Source organism: Oryctolagus cuniculus, chromosome 4, assembly GCF_051225735.1.
Source record: "Oryctolagus cuniculus isolate XC-2025 breed Fujian yellow rabbit chromosome 4, ASM5122573v1, whole genome shotgun sequence".
NCBI lineage: Eukaryota > Metazoa > Chordata > Mammalia > Lagomorpha > Leporidae > Oryctolagus > Oryctolagus cuniculus.
The window spans coordinates 156,866,197-156,887,919 of record NC_142870.1 but is presented as its reverse complement, the minus strand read 5'-3'; positions in this window follow the sequence as shown (position 1 = coordinate 156,887,919).

Sequence of the window (21,723 nt, the reverse complement as noted above, 5' to 3'; positions counted from 1 at the left end):
TTTAGATAGATTTCTTTTTAATTTACCCCATACAAAGTCTATAATGTCTTTAATGTCTGGCTGACCTTGTCTCCAGATCTCAGATCCTTTCAAATTTCCTCTTGGCTAACAGTTTTGTTTCTCCTACAACAAAATGCCTCCAAGGCTACTTTGAGCTTTATCTCCTCATTCTTTCTTTATCTGTGTAATGAAAGAAGAACTAATGAGCCTTGCATTAATGACACAAAAAGCAAGGAACTTGGATCACCCATGAAATGTATAAGCAGTCACTGAATAATTAATTGCAAAGGAACTGTGGTTAGAACTTCTTATCTCAAACAAAGATATAGCACATCCAGGATGCTTAAAATTGCAATATGCTCTCTCTTCAAATTCGTCTTGGAAGTCTCTGGGAAAGACATCAGACTATGTTACATTATAACTTTGTAACTTCCATGCAATTTGTAGAATACAAAATACTATTATGGGAGATGATGATGATGATACATGTCATTATGATGATCGGTTTATTGTTAAATAACTTTCTAATAGTTTTTAATTGTTCTGCTGATAAGAGAATTAAAGAGAAAATAAATGACAAATTCAGGTAGAAAAACAGAATCTTAAAATTTTTATTCAGGAGAAAAGATGAGAAATAATATGGTAAGGTTAAATCTATACAAAAGTACATGAAAATGTTCAAGGAAAGTTGAATTAAAAGATAAATCTGGGTCAGCGTTGTGGTGTAGTGGGTTAAGTCAACACCTGAAATACAGGCATCCTGTATGGACACTGGCTCAGAGTCCCTGTGTCTCTGCTTCTGATCCATCTTCTGGAGTACGTGCCTGAGAAAGCGGCAGATGATCCCAGTTCTTGGGCCCCTGCACCCATGTGGGAGACCCAGAAGAAGCTCCTGGCTCCTGGTTTCAACCTGGCACAGCCCTGGCCATTGCTGCCATCTGGGGAGTGAACCAGAAGTTGGAAAGCTGTTATTCTCTCTCTCCCTTTCTTCTCTCTCTCCTTCTACTTCTCCCTCTTCTCTGTAACTGTGCCTTCCAAATAAAATGAATAAACCGTTTTTTTTTTTTTTTTTAAGACAAAAAGACCTTGGTTCCTGTTTCTATCCTGTGTGTTATCTGGTCTGGAAACCATGTGTAGAATCAAGTTGTATGTGAGAGGTGTACACATATGATGTTGCATCTCCTCTTGGTATTATACTCAAACTTATCCTAGACAATTAGAGTGCATGTATTTCAAGCACACAGAGGATAACATCCTTTGTGATGGCAACCAAGTCCATCAACAAATATTGACATTACAATATTTTCGTCATCAGAAAGCCATTCTGGTTCATAGGGTTCACTATATTTAATAATGTTAGCCAAAACCCACAAATTCCCTTTCTTGTACTTGTTGTACTCTTGCTTCTTCTTCTTCTTTTTTTTTTTTTTTTTTGGACAGGCAGAGTTAAGACAGTGAAAGAGAGAAAGAGAGAGAGAGACAGAGAGAAAGGTCTTCCTTTTTCCATTGGTTTACCCCCCAAGTGGCCGCTACGGCCGGCGCGTGGCGGTCGGCGCACTGTGCGGATCGGAAGCCAGGAGCCAGGTGCTTCCTCCTGGTCTCCCATGCGGGTGCAGGGCCCAAGTACTTGGGCCATCCTCCACTGCACTCCCGGGCCACAGCAGAGAGCTGGACTGGAAGAGGAGCAACCGGGACAGAATCTGGTGCCCCAACCAGGACTAGAACCCAGGTGCCGGCGCCGCAGGTGGAGGATTAGCCTAGTGAGCCATGGCATTGTCATACTCTTGCTTCTTTGACTCTCAGTAACACAGATGGTGAACTGGACAAGAAGAAATAATCTAAATATTCAAATCAAAGCACCTGTTATAAGAAGTTTTCAGCCAATCAAATTGTACATTTTAGAATTAATATTTTGATAAATTTCATTTCCATTACTCATATAACTGACTTTATGTTGTTCTTTGTGTCTAAGTTCAGCTTTTGCATACAGGGTTCTAATATGTGCAGGAAATAGATTTCTTGGGTAGCATATGTTTGATTTAAGGATATTTATTTTTGGAGAATGCTTTGAAAGTGATGTACTTAGTAACAAATTAAACATTGTACATATTTAATTTTGAAAGCATGATGAAGTTTTCAGCAAAACCTACATCCTCTTAATCTTCTGGCTAATTATCTCTCACACAGTGCGTGGCTGTTGACATTTAAAATAAAACAGTCAAATGCATGTACTAATGTGCTCCCAGCCAATTTGAGAGTATAGGAAGGAACTTTCTAGCTATACATAAAAATAGAAAAAGCCAAAACAACAAGCATGAAATAAATGTTCCGAAGGAGATTCCACATGATGATCGCAGGTTTACTTTTTCAGATCTGCTGCTATTTTTCTAAAATATCACAAGGGGTCAGGGGAAATTATTGTGTCCGTTAAGCATGGATATGCTGGGGCAGCCTGTTTCTCCTCACAAGCTGTATGTGCCAAAACCTCACAATGTGCTGAAAAGCTTTGGCTTCCAGTACATATGAATCATTGCCATTTAGTTATCTAACTAAATTATACAGTTACTAGTGTCAACAAACCATAATCCAATTATTCGGTTACCTAACTAAATAATACCGTTAGTGTGGATAAACCATAATCCAGGGAGGATTTAAGAAAAGAATTATTTCTGCATTTGGATGATTAGTTTCCCCTTTGTTAATTCTTGTTAGCCTACCTAACTTGTATGTCTTCAATTTTATAGATTATCTTAATTTAATGAAGTGATTGTGCATATTACCGAATGTCGCTCCCCCTCTTCGTGGAGGAACGACACAGGACCCTGCGCTGTTCTTTTGTCTGCTTGGCCCTTCCCGGGTTTGCTGCTGGTCCTTCCCAGGTTGGCTGCCGATCCCTTCCACCTCTGTGGAAGGGCGGTTCCCCCTGCCACTTTCCCCACTTCCGCGGGGGAGCGGCACACTGCCGGCCGGCTCTCTTGGGGGCTGCTCAGATGTTATCCGGATGTTCCCCTTAGATGTTCCTGGTGCATGTTGTCTCTCTCCTCCTTTATAGTCCTCTTCCACCAATCCCAACTCTGCTACCCACACGCCGAGTACGCTGCTCTCCTCCAATCAGGAGCAGGATCAGCTCCTGCAGGTTATTGGTCGAACTGGAGGCAGCTGTGTAAAAGTTGTTTACTCCTCTCCCAGCACCCTATTGTGGGAGAGCAGATGCATAGAATAAATCTTAATTCCAGTAACTTAGTCTAGTCCGAGTTGCTCCCCACAACCGAAAGCTTGGTCCTTCTCTCTAGCACCAAATCAAAATGATAATGACAAGGTTTTGGTGTGAAGGGAAGAAAACATTTATTTGCTGTTACATCATGGGGTAGCAGACCTCTGGGTCTCAAGCTACCGCTTTGCTATAAAAGGATGTTTTGAGGTTTTAAGAGAGGCTACAAGAAAAGGGTGCTGTTGTGGCAAAAATCACAAAAGAGCCACTGTTCTCTGGTGTCAGGCACCAAGACTTGTCACTAGATAGATGGCAATGCATTCCTTCCCTCTTTCATCTTGGTGATCCTTGAGGGTCCACAGGTTGTGAGATTAGACTTAGCCTGACCAGGTCTTCCTGCTGCACAAAATTTGAGACAAGGAACAAGACATTTTTCACCTTAGAATATGAGCAGAGTGGGAAGCCTGCATTCCAGCTCTAAATCAGCTATAAAAAGTTAAAATTGTTTGTTTATGTTATTTTATACCTGGTTACACCTTCACCTTGCTGAATGAATTCTGCCTGAAGGAAAATGAAAACCTCTTCAGTTTACAAATCAAAGATGCCAAATTTGGATATTTTACCATCCATTTCATTACCAAATTTATGCATATAGGGCCATTGTTAAAGGTCAAATACTCACTGAGAAGAGTATGACCAGTGAAGTGGAATTAATCACAAATAAGTGGAAATCTGGATTTCACACAGAAGTGAAAATTCTGATATTACTCTGTAGTTCAAATGCACCAGATAGCTCGCTGAAATGCAGTATTGTAATCCCCATTTAAAAATATATTTAATGAGTATTTTTGACTATCCATAGCAGTTCTGCTTTCGGTTAGATATAGGGATGTGGCAGGGAACAAAACAGATAGCTTCCTTATTATCAGGAATGTATATTTTTAACTATGATAGAGGACTTTAAATAAAATGGCTAATCCCCAGATGGCGATAGATGATAGATGAATGAATGATACTCATAAAGTGAGTTAAAGGAAAAGGAAGTATAAAGGAAAAAGGCTAAAATTTCATATTTCTACCACATGTAGCCATAAATATCAAAATTTTTTCATCCATTAATTTCAAAGTGATTCTAAGAGAAACAAAGATGCTTACCCTAGCAGAGTTTACCTTCTGTAGTGTGACAACCCAAAACAAAACTGACAATATCAATAAGTAAGTTATGTAGTAGGTTAGAAGATGAGAAGTATTTAGAGAGTGGCATAGTGGGTAGGATAAAGCAGGATTAGGAGATGAATGGGTTGAGGACACAGTCATGTTACAATTTAAAATATTATAGTCAGGGTAGACTTCAATGGAAATGTAAGTTGGCAAAAAGTTGAGGGAGGTGAGAAAGTACTCTTGTAAGTATTTGGGAGAGTTTTCCAGTTAAAAGGATCAGGCCAGGTGAAGAACTCAAAAGCAGAGTTTGTCGGTTTGTTCAGAACATCAGTGAGGCCTGGGTGATTGAGTGGAAGCCAAACATGGGTGTCTGGCCATGTTTTTGATTGGAGGGCCATTGTTGTGTGTTCTTTAAGCATAAAATGAAAACTGCTGAAAAGTTTTATCAGAGGAATTACATATGACATGTTTTAAGTAGTTTTCTTAGCTGTTGTGTTCAGAATAGACAGTAGGGGAACAGATGGAGTGTTTCAGGGCTATTACAGCAATCCAAACAGGGCATGTGGTGACCTGGAAGAGGGTGGTAGCCACAGAGGTAGGAAGGTAGGAGAAAGTGATTGAATTCTTAGAATATCAATGACATATGCCAAGAGATAATTAAAATGAAGTTATGAAAGAACAGAGGAGAAAAATTCAACATGGTATACTATTTAGCTATTTGTTCTATTGTCATATTCAAAATGATAACATTTCCTGGATATTTAGTGGCCACCAATACATGATCCCATTATCTTGGAATCTCTGCTACATGCAATTAGATAGTTTATTTGTAAAACAAATGACCATTCATGATTTGTTATTTCAATTACAGAACTTGTCTACTTCCGGGTCCTTTGGAACACGCACACAAACTTAACAGCCTATCTTTTCCTGTTAATGAATGTGACTGATTATTACCTCACTACTACAGAGCTACTGTGAAATGTTGCAGTTTGTTCTTGATTTGCCACATATTATAATCAAGTCTCAGTTCACAAAAAGAAATAAATACATGACAAGAAATAAACAAAGCTTGAATATGCAATTGAGTGCTACTATTAAAAATGTCCACTCTAATCTATAAGATTAATATAACAGCATAAACAAATCAAGATCTCTGGCACACTACAAATATTGTGGCTGTAACCACCACATACAGTATTTAAAAAAAAAAAAAACAACTAAAGTCTTTGTCATTTATTTATTATCTCAACTTCACTGTGCAATATAAGAGACAGTAGCAAACCAAAAGAAATCAGCATATGAAAGAGTCATCTGTACCCCCATGTCCACTGCAATACAATTCACAACAGTTAAGATATGGAATCAACCCAGATGTCCATCAACTGTTGACTGGATAAATAAATTGTGGTCTATATACACTGTGGGGTATTACTCAGCTATTAAAAAAATACTATCTTTTGCAACAAGATGGATGCAACTAGAAACCATTATACTTAGTGAAATAAGCTCGTCCAAAAAGGCAGATATCATATGTTTTCCCTGATCCGAGGTAACTAACAGAGTACCTGAAATGTAATGTATTGGAATAGACATTTTGAGATTCAATGATTGCTTATAGCCCTTGTCTCTTCAGTTGAGGAACAGTATTTTTTGTTTGTTTGTTTTTTTCTTCATACCACTTGTTTTACTTAGTGTAGGGTTAACTATACAAGCATAAAGTGAACTGAAAAAAAAAGATTTTTGTAATAATTAAGAGTGGGAATGTGAGAGGGAGGAGGAGGAAGAGTTGGAGCATGGGGTGGAAGGAGGGTAGTGGAGGAAGTGTCACTATGTTCCTAAATCTGTAGACATGAATTAAATGAAACTTGCATAACAAAGTTAAAAAAAAAGAGTCAGTAGCTAGTAGCTACTGAACCCTTGACTTGTGGCTAGTCTGAATCGAATGTGATGCAAAATACATACCAGGTTTCAAAAACATCATCCATGAAAAGTATCTAAAATATCACACTAGTATTTTTATATTGATTACATGTTGTTGAAATAATAATTAATAGGATATGTTTACAGGTATTTAAAATGAATTTAAACAATTCATTTTATATTTTAATTATAAAAAATTGCTAGAATTTAAAATTACAATTGTGGCTCAAAGTTGTGGCTCTTGTTGTATTTCTCCCGGATATTCCTTACAGGTATAAACCAAGAAGCAAAGGTTTCAAATACTCTCTTTTTTACGGTCATCTTTAAAAGTTTCCTTGACTTTAAAGTGAATAATAAGAGCCTGTTCTTGTAAAGGAGAGGAAAGTAGACAGAATGCAATGGGAAAACTGTGACATATTTGTAAGTATATTTCTCCCTCCAACCCCTTCCTTTAAAGTAGATAATTGCTAATGCTAATGAAACAAATTTCTGCACATCAGAGATAATAAATTTATGTAAGCAGTTAAGCTGTAACTAACCTTCCCATCACAGACTTTGAAAAAGGTAATTATGTTCTAGTTTTCATTTGGTAGTCATTGTCATTAAAAATGATAATTAAAAACACACTGATCACTCTTAGCTTTTGTGCCTAGGCAAAAATCACACTATAGTTTAAAATATTGGTAATTATGGAGAGTACAAAAGAGAGTTCTGAATTATGTAAACACTAATTCCTCAAATTCTAAATAAATCTTAAACCAATGTTGTATATATGAACTCAAACTTACTTATGCTATTTAGTTTTCATTTGCTGTGTCAATTTTTACTTTAATTAAATATTCTTTGTATGATTATTAATTTTGGATATGCTTAATAAAGCCCTATAATCCAAAATTAAAAATGTAATTTAAAATGATGTATATTTCAAAAATTGCCAAGTTAGTAGATTTAAATTTTTTCACATAAAAAAGGATAAGTAGGTGGGTTGATAGAAATTTTAATTAGTTTGATGTAATCATTCCACAATGTATACATATATTAAAATATGACATTTTACTCTATGAATTGACACACTTATTATTTGTTAAATTAAAAATAAAAAGTAAACTTCTGTAGGTAGTTTTGGAGTGAATTTTTCATTAAAGATTTGTCTTACATCTCATATTTTTTTAAAACTGTGGTGTCCATGACACGAAACTGTGAATTTCTTTTACTGTGTTTTTTAGTAAAGTTGTCAAAAATCAGATAAGCATATTTGTGAGTATTCTTGGTTCTCTATTCTGTTAAATCAGTCTTACTAAATAATAAATATTATAATAAGCTTTACAATAAATAATGTAAATTTATTTATTCTTACCCATTTGAAAGGCAGAGCAATGAGAGAGAGAGAGAGAGAGAAAGAGAGAGAGAAAGAGAGGCAGCAGATGGTGGTTCAAGAACTTGAGTCCCTGCCACCCAGATGAGTGATCCAAATTGAGTCTTTGACTCTTGACTTCAGCCTGGCCCAGCCCTAGCTACAATTTCCAGAACTCAAAGTGAGGACACTTTTTCCTTATTCCTGATTTTCAGGGGAAAGCATTCAGTCTTTGACTACTGGAGATAATATTGGTCGTATGTTTCTGTAGTGTCCTTTCTCAAGTTCAGGCTAGTCCTCTATTTCTGACATTTCATAAAGCTCTATAATGAAGGCTGCTGCGTTTTGGAAGGCAGCTATGCGCACCACTATACCACCAACGTGGCTGCTGCATTTTGTCAAATTCTTTTTTTTTATAGATTTTTATGTATTAGTTGAGAGGTAGAGTTACAGACATAGAGAGGGAGAGACAGAGAGTCCATATGCTGATTCACTCTCCAAATGGCCACAATGGCTAAAGCTGGGCCGACCAGAAGCCAGGAACCAGGAGCTTCTTCCTGGTCTCCGACAAGAGTTGAGGGGCCTAAACAGTTGTGCTATCCTCTGCTTTTTCAGGCCATAAGCAGAGAGCTGGATGGGAAAAGGAGTAGCCCGACTCAAACCAGCATCCATGTGGGATGGTGACGCCTCAGGGAGAGGCTTCCTACTGTGCCACAGTGCCAGCCCCCGAATTCTTTACTGCATAGATTGATATGATCATGATTTTTTTTAGTTTGTTATTACAGAGAAATAAATTGTTTGATTCTTGAGTATTGAACTAGACTTGCAGCTGTGGAATAAAACCCCCTTAATCATGCTGGATTCTTCCACTATATTGCTGAATTTGATTTGCTAATATTTTCAAAGGATGTTTTACATCTATAATGATGAAGGGAATTGGGCTACACTTTTTTCTCATTTTTTATTTTTGTGTGGTTTTGCTATCATACTAATACAAATTCCATAATATGCATAAAGCTTTTCTTTCTTTCTTTGCTTTAGAATCAATATAAATTCTTAAAATATTTGATAGAATTCTCCAGGGCAAGGGCTGGTGTTGTGGTGTAGTGGTTAAAGGTTCTGCTTGGTTGTATCCCAGTTGCTCCACTTTCAATCTGGCTCACTGCCAATGGTCTGAGAAAACCAAAGGAAGACAGCCTAAATACTTGGGCCCCTGCCACCCACATGGGAGACCTAGAAGGAGCTCCTGACTCCTGGTGTCAGCTTGCCACAGCCCAAGCTGTGGGGCCACCGGGGGAATGAACCACCAGATGGAGGATCCCTTTCTGTCTCTGCATCCCTCTGTCTGTGATTTTGACTTTCAAATAAATAAATAAATCTTGAAGAAGACAAAGAAGAAAGAGGAGGAGGATTATTATTCCTCAGTGCAGTGATCTCTGTCAGGAGGTTTCCCTTTTGGAATTCTGAAATTATGAATTCAATTCCCTAACAGTTACAAGTCCATTCAAATTATCTACTTTATTGTATGTGAGTTTGCAGTTGTGTTTGTTGAGGGTTTAGATAATTTCATCTACACTTATAATTCCATCTTTGTAGAGCTGTTAGTATTGTAATTTCACTTTTTTATGTTTATAAGGGACTTGTGAAATCCGGGATTTTGTTCTTGATAAAGAACTTTATATTTATCTTTGTCATTTCTGCTGGAAGTTTGGTATTTATTGCCTTTTGAGAGAACTAGCTATTTGTTTCACTTATATTTTATATTGTCTTGTTCAGTTTAACTTATTTCCTTGTTATCTTTGTTATTTCCCCATTTATTTTTACTTTGAATTTATGTTGCTTCTTGTTTCAAACATTTTTGAAGATAGGATTTTAAATATATGAAATTTTTACTGTTTTATAAGATTTCTCTCTTGGTACCACTTTTGCTGAGTCAAATAATCTTTAAAGGTTTTCTTTCATTTTTCTTCTGTGAAATGTAAATTTTAACTTTTTTGATGTTGTATCATTTAGAAATGTACTTAATTTCTAAGTGTTTGGAATTATTTTTGCTGCTATTGATTTTTTGTTAGTTTGATTAAATATTGCTTTAAGAACACACTCTTTGATTTTTTAAAAAAATTAATGATCGGCCAGCGCCATGGCTCACTAGGCTAATCCTCCACCTGCGGCGCCGGCACACCAGGTTCTAGTCCCGGTCAGGGTGCCGGATTCTGTCCCAGTTGCCCCTCTTCCAGGCCAGCTCCCTGCTGTGGCCAGGGAGTGCAGTGGAGGATGGCCCAAGACCTTGGGCACTGCACCTGCATGGGAGACCAAGAGAAGCATCTGGCTCCTGCCTTCGGATCAGTGCGATGTGCAGGCTGCAGCGCGCTGGCAGTGGCGGCCATTGGAGGGTGAACCAATGGCAAAAGGAAGACCTTTCTCTCTGTCTCTCTCTCTCACTGTCTACTCTGCCTGTCAAAAAAAAAAAAAAAAAATTGATGATGAAGGGCATGATTTTCTTGGTATATATTTGATGGATACTTGAAATGAATGTCCATTCCGTTGTCATTAGGTAGAATTTTCTGCAATTTTTGATCATATTCAGTTACTTGATGATATTTCATTAAAATATTTATTTATATGAAAGGTGGAGTTACAGAGAGAGAGAGAGAAAGAGAGTGAATCTTCCATTCATTAGTTCACTCCCCAAATGGCGAGTTCTGTCAGGCAGAAGCCAGGAATCCGGAATTTCCCTGTGGGTGGCAGGCTCCCAAAGAGCTAGGCCATCTTTGGCTGCTTCCCCAGGCAAGTTAGCAGGGGGATAGATTGGAAGTGGAGCAGCCAGCAGCAGCCAGTTTACCTGGTGCTTACATTGGGTGCTAGCTTCACAGGTGGTGACTTAGCCCTTTAGCACAATGTCAGTGCCTGATCATATTTTTTGAATTCTTTTCTATACTTGCATACTTTTTTTTGAGTTTTTCTATAAATTCTTGCAATGGTTATTAAAATATCTAACGATAATGATGGATTTGTCTATTTCTCCTTTAAGTTCTTTCAGTGTTTTTTTTTTTTTTCACATATTTTGTAACACAGTTTTGAGTAGACACATTTTTTTTTTTTTTTTTTTTGACAGGCAGAGTGGATAGTGAGAGAGAGAGACAGAGAGAAAGGTCTTCCTTTGCCGTTGGTTCACCCTCCAATGGCCACCGCAGTCGGCACGCTGCCGCCGGCGCACCGCGCTGATCCGATGGCAGGAGCCAGGTACTTATCCTGGTCTCCCATGGGGTGCAGGGCCCAAGTACCTGGGCCATCCTCCACTGCACTCCCTGGCCACAGCAGAGAGCTGGCCTGGAAGAGGGGCAACCGGGACAGAATCCGGTGCCCCGACCGGGACTAGAACCCGGTGTGCCGGCGCCGCAAGGTGGAGGATTAGCCTAGTGAGCTGCGGCGCCGGCCGAGTAGACACATATTTAAAATTACTGTATTGTCTGATAGATTAACAATTTCATCATCATATATAATTACTCTCTGTCATTGCTAACTTTCATTGCTCTGGAGTTTACTTAATAGAAGATACTTATTCCTATTTTTTAAATGGCATTATATATCTTTGTACCATCCTTTTGCTTTCAACTTCTCTGTATCATAATATATGGCATGAGATTCCTATGAATATCAGAGTTAGACCACGTTTTTTAACTCATTCTCTGCATTTAATTGGTGTTTTACATTGTGTATATTTAATGTAATTATTGATATTCTAGGTCTTCAGTCTGCCAATGTTTTTGCTGAATACTGATTATTCTTTACTTGTTGTTTTTATTTTCTCTTTCCTACTTTTCTGTGTAATATCTGGATGTTTTTAGCGTAAAAACATTTTCTTGTTTTTCCTTTTCTGCAATGTCTTGATTTTTACTTTATCCTTGAAACACCATTTTTTCTGGTTATAATATTCTGTATTGAGGGTTTATTTCATTCAACACTTGATAAGTTCTGTGACACTTCCTTCTGGCCTTCATGATTTATGATGAAAAATTCACTCTCATTCATTCTTTTTTCCATCAAGTTAAGCTTTTTTTTTTTTTTCCTGTTGCTATTGAGGTCTTTTATTTTCCTGTAATTTCCGGAAGTTTGACTATGATGTGTCATGATTTGAATTTCTTTCCTTTCCTATATAGGTTTCATTCAGATTCTTGAATACATAGCTTCATGTTTCTTGCCAGCTTGATAAGTCAATATTTCTTCAGCATTTTATCCTCTCCACTCCAATGACACCAATGTTGGTTTTTGAATACAGTCCCATAATTCCCTCAATCCCTTCATTTTTTAACCTGTTTTCTTTCCATTGTTTAGATTACATAATTTATGTTGTTTTAATTCTTCCTTCTGCCTCTTCCATTTTGCTTTGAAGCCCATACACTAATATTTTTATTTGGCTTTTCTATTTTTCAGTTCTAAACTGTTCATTTTATTATTTGTGTCTTCTATTTCATTGCTGTGAATTTCATTCTTGGCTAGGATTTTTATGGTTTTGTTCAAGCTGGGATTTTTTTGTTGATGTGTTTATGATATCTGTATTAAAGTTTTATTAATTAATTCTAATATTCCTGTTATCTTGGAGGCTGTCTATAGATTATCATTTTTCATTCAATACTAGGTCTTCCTCATTTTTTGTTTCATAAGTCCTTTTTTATTAAATCTTGGACATTTTATGTGTAAAGCATCTATTTTAATCTACTTCTTGTTATCCTTCAGGGAAAGAAACAGAGGTTGTACCATCTTGTTACAGCCAGGTGAAAGCCAAACTTCAGTTTCCTCATTTGTCCTCATTAACATAGTGTAGTAAGAGGGAAGTTTGCTCACACTGAGCGTGTGTTTGCATTCTCCTGTAAGTCTCCATTAACACTGCCCCTGCTGGGAGAAGTAGGATTTTCTTGCTTCCACTGACATCATGGGAGACAGATCTTGTTCCCACAGTCTGGTGCTGAATACCCTAGCATTCCACTACTGCCAGGTGTAGGTGGGAATCAAGCTTCCTACATGATTGCTATTGACCCTGCGAGGAGGAGTTACAGACTGGTAGAGATAAATATCCTAATCACGCTGCTCTGGCCTCCCTGAAATCATTATTGTGGGGTGCTGACCCAGCCAATTGCAGCCTGGCAAAGGTGAAATATGGGGCTGTCCACTCTGTCTTTGCAGAGTGAATGGGGCAAGGCTAATTATGCTCCATGATGTTTGATTTGAGAATAATGATGTTCAAAGTTTTCTATTTTGCTAGGCTTCCTGTTTTCTGATCCTTTGGGTGGCCATTTTGGTTGACATTACCTTTGTTCTTTGGCATTTCTGGGTTTTCATCTTCTTCAGCTCCAAATCTGGCATCCATTAATCAAAAAGAGAATCCAGAGGATGAACAACTGTGTCACTCCTTCTGTCCCAGTGCCCCTTGCCAGTCTGCCTTCTCCACACTTTTGTGGAGAGAAACATGTCCTGTGTTTCTCTTCTATGTAATATGTAAGATTTTCGATTTGGTTTTTTGACTTTTGATTTGGTACCTAGTGAGAGGAGTGGGGAAGTCATGTACACCCATCTTCCCTGAAGCATATGCACTGTGTAATTTTCCCAACCCCGCCTGGCAAGCAGAGCAGAGCACATTGAAGGTAGTAGGTTCTGGGAAGTTGTTAGGGTGTTACACTAAGTTTGGCTTGTGGACAAATGTATATGTTCCCACATGCAGAGTCAAGCACAGATGTGGAACCCACGGCCTGCACTGTTTCCTGCTAGCTTTCCTCCATCTGATATATACTTTGTAATTCTGAAACTAGACATTGCCCTCTAAAACAAGTTATTCCATAAACTTGATTAGAGAAGTGCAGGGAAATTAATATACATAAGGGCTATTTCCTGACAGTATCCATCACTGGGAGGGATTTATTTACCTTTGTCTTCCCCCAGGATTTCAAATTATCACAAGAAACGACAAATTAGCATGAATCATTTTAGATGCAAGGTCAGCCAGCTCCTCCACCTGCACTGTGGGAGGTCTGATTTTATTACCTTCTAACCAGCCCTGATAGATGGGTGACAAGACAGTCTAAAGTCCTTTTACAAAAGAAGCCATGCAACACTGCTTAGTAGGCTACTCATTTATTCTGACTGAGTTGTCATTGGATTTGATTTTCATGCAGCTGACTAATAGAGACAACAGCAAAGGAAACAAAATTAAAATAAGGAAGTGATTTGGAGTCTGTCAATCAAAGGAAACTTGAGAGGGGGAAAAAATGGTTCCTTGACCTTTCATTGGGAACAAATTGCTAGTGGCAATATATAAGAGCTGGGAAACCTTAATTTAACCTAACAGATAATATACTGATTGTTTAGTATTCTCATCTGTAAGTTGCATTCATATTTAGTCTCTTTATTCCTAAAAATGTTTGTGAGGCTCAAGTAATGGAAATTACTGTATGCTTTATCCAATCTGTTTCTTTATTGAATTCCCATCTTCCACCCTTTAGAACATTAAAAGGAAGCAGAGAAATAAAGACATGCTAGAATTCACAGAGTGTAATGGAACAGGCCTTGTGATGGAAGTTTTCCTTCTCTCTGTTGGCATAAGGGTGGAATGGGATGAGGAACATGGAAATGGGAAGTGGGAATGGACATTAAGACTGGAACTTCCATTCACAAAATAAGTGTTAATAATTCATTAGACACCAGGCTCTGCACTAGACATTGAAACACAAGATATATGGCCCACTTCTCAGCAGGACTCCTGTGTGTAGGGACAGATAGTGAAACAGATGTACAATATGAATGTTGTCAGGGAGATGTAAACATTTTGGGGAGGTAGCACTCTGGGCGCCCTACAAAGGTAGATTTCACTGAGGCGATCATGTTCAAGCTTAGTCATAGAAGATGAGCAGGAGGTAAGAAAAGAAGGATAAGGGAGAACTGAATGCTGGGAAGGTGGGGAGGACAGTTTACAGGATCAAAGATTCGAAGTGTCAACAGCAGTTTATAATGTACTAAGAGCAAAAAATCCAGCAAAAAGAGAGAAAGAAAGCAAATATGGCAAATAGAATTTGAAAGCAAGGTGAAATCTGATGTGTTTTAAGTTATCATAAGGAAATTTGGTCTTCAAGTGATTCTTTTTAAGTTAGCAATAACATTTTATTTAGGAACAAGAATTCCCTCTACTTGCCTCTTTTCTTGAAACATCAGACGCTTTATGCCTGAGAGAGGAGAATATATCTCTTTTGTCTCTTGATTCCTCAACATAAATAGACCTTGCAAGGCACTTGAAGCCGTATTTACTCACTTACTTTCTTATTGTATCTGATAGGCCACAAATCCTGGAATTCTCTCAAGATTACAAAAAAGCAGAGCAGGGGAAGATCAAGAAGTTACTGTTGAAAGTGAATGGCATGAAAGGAGTGGCATGTATTCTTGCGCTTGCACATGTTAAATCCACTAGGCGCCTTGTTCAGAATCTCTAATCACTGATCACAAATTCAAGGCCCACTTCTGTATGCAGGAGATAGATGTGTTCATTTTGTCCATCCAGCTTTTTATAAATCTTGAGGTTATTTACTTATTTGAGAGGCAGAGTGACAGAGAGAAGAGGAGGACAGATAACAAAGATTTTTCTATTCACTGCTTCATTCTCCAAATGCCCTCCTGCCTCCCAGGCACACAAGTACTCTGATATGGGATGTGGTCACCCCAAGCAGCAGCTCAACCCACTGTGCCACAGTGCCTGCCCCATTTTGAGGCTTTATCTGTGTATATTATTTAAATTTATTGCATCTTTGTAAAAATCACATGACCTTGCTTTTTGGGTCCATATTTCTGAATGACAATGAACAGAGTGAGAAGCAACCAAATCCATGGTGTGGAAGCCATGCTCTTCAGTTGACTAGTTCTCTGTTCCTCTCTCTTTCCTTCCTTCTGGCTACATGCCCTAATTTACTTTCCTCTCTCCTGGCCCCGAGAGACTTATAATTTATTATTTTTATATAAATTATGTAACTTAAAATGTAACTCATTAGAGTTTGTTGCTATGGTTTATTTGGGGATTACCCACATATAGGACCAAAGACATAGATTTGGGTACAAGTACTTTAAGAGGTGATCTGAGGAACCTTTCATATGGAAAGGAGGGCAGGAAGAGAAGATGGGTTAATTGGAAACTGAATGAGCCACCAAGAGTCTTCTATAAGACTTTGGATGACATAATTTAGAATGGTCCTCCTGGAGGAGCATCGGTCCACCATGTCTTCCTTGGATCAGAGTCTTCAGGGAGCTACTGACTCTTCTTCCCGTGTCCAGCCTTCCCCAGGATGCTGGAGCAAAGAAAGGGTGGTTGTGTAAAAACAGCACATGGCGGCCGGCGCTGCGACTCACTAGGCTAATCCTCCGCCTTGTGGCGCCGGCACACCAGGTTCTAGTCCCGGTCGGGGCGCTGGATTCTGTCCCAGTTGCCCCTCTTCCAGGCCAGCTCTCTGCTGTGGCCAGGGAGTGCAGTGGAGGATGGCCCAAGTGCTTGGGCCCTGCACCCCGTGGGAGACCAGGATAAGTACCTGGCTCCTGCCATCGGGATCAGCGCAGTGCGCCGGCCACAGTGCAGCTGGCCGCGACGGCCATTGGAGGGTGAACCAATGGCAAAGGAAGACCTTTCTCTCTGTCTCTCTCTCTCTCACTGTCCACTCCACCTGTCAAAAAAAAAAAAAAAAAAAAACACATGGCTGCCTGTACTTATCTTGCCTGCTCCACTTCTGATCCAGCTCCCTGCTAATGGCCTGAGAAAGCAGCAGAAGACGGACCAACTGTTTGGGCTCCTGCCACCCACGAGGGAAACCCAGTTCTTGGCTTCTGGCTTCAGCTTCATCCAGCTCTGGCTGTTGTGGTCATCTGTGGAGTGAACCAGCATAGGGAAGAATCTCTCTCTCTTGCTCTCTCTCCATCTCTCCATCTCTGTAAATCTTTCAAAATAGACAAATAAGTCCTTTCAAATACATTGAGAGAGAACAAGAGAGGGAGAGACATGAGAGAGAGAGAGAGAGAAGGAGGGAGAGGGAGAGGGAGTGAAGGAGGGAGAGGGAGACGGAGACAGAGACAGAGAGGGATGAGAGAGATATTCCATCCTCTGTTTCATGCTTCAGATCTCAACAGCTGGGGCTGGGGCTGGGCCAGGCTAAAGTCAGGGGTCAGGAAATCCATTCAGCTCTCCCATATGCATGACAGAACTCAAGCAATTGGGTCATTTTCTGCTGCCTTCCCAGGTGCATTAGCAGGGAGTTAGACCAGAAGTGGTGCAACTTGGACTTGAACTTGGACTCTAATATGGCGTGCAGGCATCCCAAGCAGGAGATTAGCCTTCTGTTCCAGAATATCCATCCCATATGCAAGTATTAGGAGATACACCTGTGAGAGAATATTAGATGGTTTGGGAGACCCTCATGCAGGTCTGCATCTAAATGAGGGAGAGAAAACAATGGTTGAATGGAAGTAGATCAAACTCAAATAGTCTTAGAAATATTTGGTAAAGCCACTTTGAAGTCCTTGAGCCAAAAGTCTATCGTCAAAGAGGTTCCAACCTTTCCATGAATGGGCCTGCTTCAGTAACCCTACCACCCTGCCACTGACTCAGAGCCAGCCTGGTAGGAATGGCCTTTGCACAGATGTGGAGGGGCTTTTGGTTAATTATCATCTCTGTAGTTAGAGGGCCACCACAAATAGAAGTAAAAATCTGGCATAGAATGTAACATCCAGTATTGTCCCCAAATCAGCTCATAGTGGCTTATACATCTTTTTCCAAGTTCCTGTTCAGTGACTCCATTTGGCAATTTGAAGTTGGCCATAGTAGAAATACTTGAAACACAGATTGACAAATGCTATGAATAATGATATTTGATTTCCCTAAGATCCTATTATGAAACATGTAGCAGTATCCCAATAATAACATCTATTTTAATATGTCAAAACAAAGAATTAAAACCTCTGAATATTTTTGCAGTTTCAACCTTACTGATATTTCAGCAGAATCATTCCATATGACTTCCTCTAAAATAGAGAATACTACTAATTTATTTTAACTACCAAAAGAGGCAGCCCGCCCTTTATCCATGTATTTCCAAAGAAGAAACATATGGTATTTTTATACCAATATTTTATTGTCCTTCTAATCTGAACACTGAATAAAAAAGATTTACATTGGAAAGCAAAACCATGTCCTGCTATTATAATATGCTTGGCTTTAAAATAATAACGCTCTGTGGGGTAACATGCCCTCTCCAGATGCAATAATAAAGAGTTCAAGTGCAGCTGTCAGTGAGTGGAATAAGTTCCATTCAACCTCGCAAAAAAGCCAGAATCAGTTCAAGTATCTGAATTCTAATGCCATTCCTGTTATTCACTTGTGAATTTCAGGGCACTAAAATGGCTTCCACAGTCTAATTCAATAAATGAATAGGTAGTATGGCCCCTATTTACTACAAAGTGATTTAGTAGAAAACACCATTAAGGGAATTTGAATTTTTCAGAAGAAAAGTGACTTATAAATAGCAAACATTATTGTTCATATTCAGGAATTTTGCCAGCTCTCACAGATTTCCTTGTGATTATATGCCAGTTTCTAGTAACATTTGAACCATCCTTGTCATGTAATGATAATTTAGGGTTTTAAAGGAGAAAATGTTAAAATATAAAAACTAAAATAACCTATTACTTGGAAATTTCTAAACATTGTATTCTATCATACCAGGTAATTGAAAATTCTGGAAGTTCCTAAGATTAATACAATCTAAGCCTATCAAAGAATACTCTGTCATTGGCATAAAAGTAGATTAAAGGAGGAGAGCCAAAGACACTTTCTGTTCAGTTATTTATTTGAAAGAAATAATTGCGGGCCAGAGCTGTGGCATATAAGGTTAAGACTCCTCCTGCAGTGCCTGCATCCCATATGGGCACTGGTTTGCGGATTCCTGAATGCTCCACTTCTGATCCAGCTCCCTGTTAATACAGCTAGAAAAGCAGCAGAGGCTTTTTTGGGCCCTACACGGAGACCTGGAAGAAGCTCCTGGCTCCTAGCTTTGGCCTGACCAGGCCCTGCCATTGCAGCCAATTGGGGAGTGAATCAGCAGATGGAAAATCTCTCCCTCTTCCTCTTTCTCTTTCTGTATTTCCACCTTTCAAATAAATAAGTTGTTTAAAAAAATGAAAGAGTTGGCCGGCGCCGTGGCTCAATAGGCTAATCCTCCGCCTGCAGCGCCGGCACACCGGGTTCTAGCCCCAGTCGGGGCACTGGATTCTGTCCCGGTTGCTTCTCTTCCAATCCAGCTCTCTGCTGTGGCCGGGGAGTGCAGTGGAGGATGGCCCATGTCCTTGGGCCCTGCACCTGCATGGGAGACCAGGAGAAGCACCTGGCTCCTGGCTTCGGATCAGCTGGGTGTGCTGGCCGCAGCGGCCATTGGAGGGTAAACCAACGGAAAAGGAAGACCTTTCTCTCTGTCTCTCTCTCTCACTGTCCACTCTGCCTGTCCAAAAAAAAAAAAAAAAAAAAAAAAATGAAAGAGTTGCAGAGACAGAAGAAGAGGCAGAGAGAAAGATGTTCCATCTGCTGGTTTAATACCTGCGCCCTCCCCCCTCCCTCCTCTAATATCCACAACTGCCAGGGCTGGGCCAGGCTGAAACCAGGAGCTGGGAATTTCATCCAGGTCTCCCACATGAATGTCAGGGGCCACAAGGCTAGCGCCCCCTAATACAACATTTCAACATCTGCACTTTGGTTCTGCGCTTCTCAATACTATGTTACTCAAACAGATATGCTAATTCTTGAGTCAAAATAAGTTTCTTGGCACAAAATGTAGATTTCATCTTCTTAAAATATCTTTTCTCTATTTGTTTTTACACACATGCATGCACACATATAAACACATGTGTTTTCTCTGCAACAAGGAATATACAAATTATGTTACTCAAGATACATCATTTGATTTTGATGATCACCCTGTGTGGTGTATATAAAATCCATTTTATAGATGAGAGAATTATAGCTGAGAGATGCTAAGTCTTTATTCTCTTAGAGGTATTAAAATGCATAATTATTCTCCACCAAAACACTCTCTCAACCATGTCAGGGCTAACAACATATTTCAAAGTGTGCACTTTGGCATGTTGAGTATTTTGACCTGAAGGAGATTGAAAGAGCCTCAGAAGAAAAACATCCCTGATCTTCTCTTGTGTTTTCTCCTCCTGGTTAAAGCACTGGAGTCAGAATTTCTCTCCATGATGGTTAGTCATGGAAATCACAGCACTCCCCTTAGCAAGCCATGATACCTAACAAGGCTACTTTCTGACCTTGTCCTGCTTTCTTGGAGGGCTCCCTGTGCCAGGTATTATGAAGTATACCTGTAGGAAAAGAATGCTACACAGACATGCCCAGAAAAATTCGAATAGGAGGGACTGGATTCTCTCCTCCTCCACAAGTCTGTCACTATTAGGTCATACCCTTTTGCCCAATCATACTGGTACATGACTGCCCACTCTTAACCAAACCTAAGCATAAAAGCATAACCTTTCTCTGGGTCATTGGGTCTGCTTTTGTGAAGGGCCCTTGTCACATAAAAGACTGATTTAATAAAAGCTTTGCTTTTTTCTTATTAACCTGCCTTTTGTTGTAGGGGCGTCAACCATGACCCTTACTATGAGTGAAGACACCTGTCATGCCTTTCCACACCAACTATTATGCTACATTATTTTCCTCCTATCAACTTCGTTAGTAAGATATTTCATGAAGGAAAGTTTTTCTGTGATTTAACATGTTGAAAACTGATATGTCTTGTAACCCCTCACTCTTAGATAATCAGAAATAAAATTAACATATCAAAAACTATGAGAAAATTCATAATCTACGAAAAGTCAGACCTATTTACCTTTGTATGACCTGCCAAACTACTTTTTTGACTGAAATATTTATTGAAGAATGTTATCAACTTATGATTGAGCTAATACAGCATTGGACCTAATTGACATAATGAGCTAGAGCAAAATAACATTGTCTTACATTTTTTCCTTGCTCTTAATAAATATATTGTTTATTCAGATTGTTCTTTGTTCAGCAACAGTTTTAATTTTAATATGGGTCCTGAATATTTACAGAAGTGATACCCTGATGTTGTCTCTTGTGGGAAAAACCGCTGTTTTACAGAATTTATAGGGATTCTTAATCTAGGAGAAATAAATTTGCATTTTGAATCAAGTCCATAATATTACATTAGCATGATTTTTTTCCCATTTTTTAACTCTTACAAGATCATAAGCTCCATGAGGGGAGGTTAGTGTTTTATGCTATTCACTAGAATATAACTGGTATAACTTCTGGATCGTTAAAATTTGATCCAATGGATTTTGCTGACCCAATGCATTTATATCTGCCATTAGAACTCAGGATGGCAGTTGTCTTTGGGGTGGACTGGGGAGTTGAGATGGGAAGGGGGTGAGTGAGGACTTGCTGGTTTTTCATCATGATTGTTCCCTGGTCTTTGCGTCAGTTCTATCAGTGTACTAAAGTTTGTGAGAGTTCACCAGTCTATTTTTGTGTGCTTATTATGCTTCAATAATACCCAGGGCAATAGACAAAAAAATCCAATCTATTTTTCAACTTGATCAGCCCATCCTGAATATGCCACAACCAATGGCTACGTGAGAATTAAGACTTCACCACTAATGGTTAAATTTTCTTTTGAGTAAGACAACGCTAAACAGAAACTGAAGTGCCTTCATTACCTAGATCTGGGATTTTTGCCCCGACTTTGGAAATGTATTCTGATCATTGTTTCCTGAGTGTCTGGAGCTGAGGATCAAAGACAAGATTGTAGATGGTGAAGTAATCTATATTTTGATTGTTATTGAGCTTTGTGGTTTACTTTTATCACCTATTTAGTTCATTCAATAATTTTGAGTATGGTAATATTATCTATTTCTATTACAGAAATATTAGGGTCCAAAGGCTAAACTAACTATTCCAAAGTCAGAGAGCGAGTGTGAAATTTGAATTCAGATGTTTTTATTATTTTATTTCTTATTTTTATTG